Source organism: Lipotes vexillifer, unplaced genomic scaffold, assembly GCF_000442215.2.
Source record: "Lipotes vexillifer unplaced genomic scaffold, Lipotes_vexillifer_v1.1 scaffold330, whole genome shotgun sequence".
Classification (NCBI taxonomy): Eukaryota; Metazoa; Chordata; class Mammalia; order Artiodactyla; family Lipotidae; genus Lipotes; species Lipotes vexillifer.
In genome coordinates this window covers 1,035,612-1,039,298 of record NW_006775627.1, presented here as the reverse complement: position 1 = coordinate 1,039,298, position 3,687 = coordinate 1,035,612, and the positions used below count along the sequence as shown (strand labels likewise).

General features: G+C 40.0%; 1 pseudogene; it reads right to left on the bottom strand.

Moving 5' to 3' along the window:
- Positions 1-1,860: 1,860 nt before the first annotated feature.
- On the bottom strand, positions 1,861-2,644 carry LOC103088342 (40S ribosomal protein S4 pseudogene; annotated as a pseudogene).
- Positions 2,645-3,687: the final 1,043 nt, after the last annotated feature.

The following is a 3,687-nucleotide window of genomic DNA, read 5'->3' as shown; positions in this document are numbered from 1 at the left end:
GCGGGCCTCTCACTGCTGTGGCCTCTCCAGTTGCTGAGCACAGGCTCCGGACACGCAGGCTCAGCGGCCATGGCTCACGGGCCCAGCCACTCCGTGGCATGTGGGATCTTCCCGGACCGGGGCACGAACCCATGTCCCCTGCATCGGCAGGTGGACTGTCAACCACTGTGGCACCAGGGAAGCCCCTAAAGTTTTAATTATTGTGTGATTTCTTGAAATAGCTTTGTATTTAAAAACCTCATTCTTCTTGTAGCGCATTAAACCATAAATTTATTGCTGCCACCTGGTTCCACAGTGGCCATAGAATATAGTAAATTAAAATAAAGGGAAAATGGAATAATGTAGCCATAGGTGTCCTAGGTCAAAGAAATACTGTATAAATAAAATGTAATAAGCATATGTAGACAACCTTAAAGTCACCTCACTGTGAATGACTGGGAAACAGTAGCAATATAATGCACAATTTTGTCTCAGCCGTCATAATTGCATGTTCCATAGATAACTATCAGTAATTAAAGAGGCAAAGATCCAAATCTTGCTTTGGCTTCGAAAGAGTAGCAATAGCTGTGGTATCCCCAGTTGTTGGCTACAGTTATCAGGAGTTATAGTATTCAGATAAAATGTATTTACCATTCTCTCTATTCTTAATCCCACATAAGAAATTCTTAGAATATCTAGAGTTTAAATGAGACTGTGATCAAAACTTGTTTTTACTGTTTATTTACAAGGCTAATGGCTTTTCTTCAACGGCATGTTGATGTTCTAAACTAAGACAAATGTGACTAAGACAAGGTTCTTTAGCCTAACAACCGAATTAAATAACACCACCTTCCAATACGAAGGAACACATATGCACTATAATCACATGTGTACATAACAATCATATACTAGTATAATAAGGGTGTATAATTTCCTTCCCTCCAGAGATAAAAATCAGAGCCAAACATGCTTGGATCATGGTTTCATGTAATAGTGCTCTTTGATAAAACAGACATGAATAGTGAATACTAAACAGGAAACTGACTATATGAACAAGGAAGAAAATGCATGCCTCATTTCAAAGAAGCCAGTCACTAGCGTTAATAGCAAGCCACGGGATTAAGCTCATTAAAAAATTTGCCTAAAGGAGAAATCTAATTTGTTTCTTGTATTTCTTCATGTCGTATGTTTAATATAAAGCATAGAGGTGGATTTTGTGATCTGGATCATGATTTTAATCTGCATAGAACACTTTAATAAAGTTTCCTTATCTGAGTACCACAATTAAGTTCAATTGATGGTATTCCAGATTTGAAGTTTGATTGTGAAGTTGTTTTTCTTTCTTTACGTTTAATCAGGCCACTGAGAAAAATTCTGTTCTCTTAAAAGTTAGCTGTGATGGAGGGAATTGTTTATCTAGGTAATCGATTTTGCCTGTGAGCTCCTCTGCCAGGCACTGAGCACTCAGAGGTCAAGAAGGAATCGTTGTGTCCTTAGAACCATGTACTTTTGCCAGGTGCATGGTAGGCATTTAATATTTACCACTGAGTGGCTCCATATCTGATATTCCTCTTGTATTTCTTTCTTTTTATTTTTTTATTTTTTTTTATCTTTTAATTTTTTTTGCAGTACGCGGGCCTCTCACTGTTGTGGCCTCTCCCATTGCGGAGCACAGGCTCAGCAGCCATGGCTCACGGGGCCCAGCCGCTCCGCGGCATGTGGGATCCTCCCGGACCGGGGCACGAACCCGTGTCCCCTGCATCGGCAGGCGGACTCTCAACCACTGCGCCACCAGGGAAGACCTCTTACTTTCTTTTTTAATGTATTATTATCTTTAATTAAGTACAAAGACTTTCCCAATCATGTCACCTAGAGATCATTTTATCCACTGCTCTATTTGGCCGCCAGTTTCTTGTCTCTCTTCTCAGCAATGGTAAGACAGATACCCCTTCCCTGGGGAAAAGAGATCCATAGTTTGTGTTTTTGCCAATAACGAAAATGTTGGAGAGCCAGATGGCAAAGCTGTTGCCATTGGCATCTTTCACATGAACTATATCAGAAGAAACAGAATGTCTTTTCTGGTTGGTGATCACACCAATTCTTCCCAGGTTAGCATCTCCAGTCACCATGCTCAGGTTACCAGTGTCAAATTTGACAAAATCAGTAATCTTGCCAGTCTCCAAATCAATTTGAATGGTGTCATTTACCTTGATGAGGGGATCAGGGTAGCTGATGGTGCAAGCACCATGGGTCACCAGATGAGGGATTCCTTTTGTGCCCACAAAGATCTTTCTCACTTTGCACAACTTATACTTGGCCTCCTCAGGTGTAATATGATGAACAGCAAAGCGATACTTGTTGTCATGGATCAGATGGAAATTCTCTCCAGCCTTGTCAATACTGATGACATCCATAAAACCATCAGGGTAGGCTATATCAGTGGGAACCTGGCCATCAATCTTAATGAAACCCTGCATGCAGATCTTCTTTACTTCACCTTCTGTTAAGGCATACTTATGTCTGTTCCTTAGGAAAATGATTAGGGGGAGACATTCCTTCAGTTTGTGGGGACTTGTAGATGGACAAGGAGCAAACACACTAGTCGGTTTATCCAGTGCTTTGGAGTTTCTACACAATTCAGGTGCTCCTTGGGACCACGAGCCATAGCTGCACTAGGCACGAAAAGAGTTCCTCTTATGTGTCTATCCTTGGTTACTGGTATCATCATCCATACTGTCTCCTAATTTAAAAATCCTAGGTTCAGGGTTCCCCCTCACTCCCACTTAAGTATCTGTTGATTTATTTCCTTAATATCTTTCCTCTCCATCCCCAGGGCGGCCACTGTTTTCATTCAGAGCTTTTTTCTAGGATATTTCAACTGTCACATTTGGTCTCCTTTCTTCTAGACCCTCTCTCTAAGTCATTCTCCTGAGTTACCTAATAAAACACAGTTGTAGTCAAGCCACTTAAACATCCCCTGTAAGTACAAATTGATTCTTAGTTGAACTCCAAACAACCCAGCATTACAAATGCACAATCCCATATCAAGATCAAATAACGTTACCATTTTCACAGTGAAATTTTTAGTTTCTTTCACATATACATTAGACATGCCTCAGAATCTGTATATATTATAGCTCTTCTTCCCAGAATACTCTTTTCCTTTTCCACAAAAGAACTCCTACTCATCCCTTAAGATTTATTTTCCATGTCACCTCCTCTATGAAGCCCACTGTGACTACCTTAAGTAACATGATACCAGTAGAGCCACACTGCATTAAAGCCATACTACCTGGATTTGGATACTGACTCTGTCACCTTGACAAGTCACTTAACCAGTCTATGCCTTAGTTGTCTCATCAATGAAATGGAGATGGTAAAAGTAATTACCTCATAGGCTTGTTGCAATGGTTATGTGAATCAATTAATACATGTAAAGTAAAACACTTCAGTCTTGGTTAAGTGTTTGATAACTGTTAGCTATTTTTATATAGTTTATTCACTCCCGTCTTTATGTTCTTATATAATTTTCAGTTAGAGAATGTATCCCATTATGCTGTATCTATCTCTTTATATAGGTCCCTACCTCTAGATGGAAAGCCACTTAGCTTGAAGACTGTGACTTATTCATCTCTTTAACCTGTCAGAACACCAAACCAGATCCTGAGCATATAGTATTCAGTGAATGTAAAATGAATAAATGTGTGA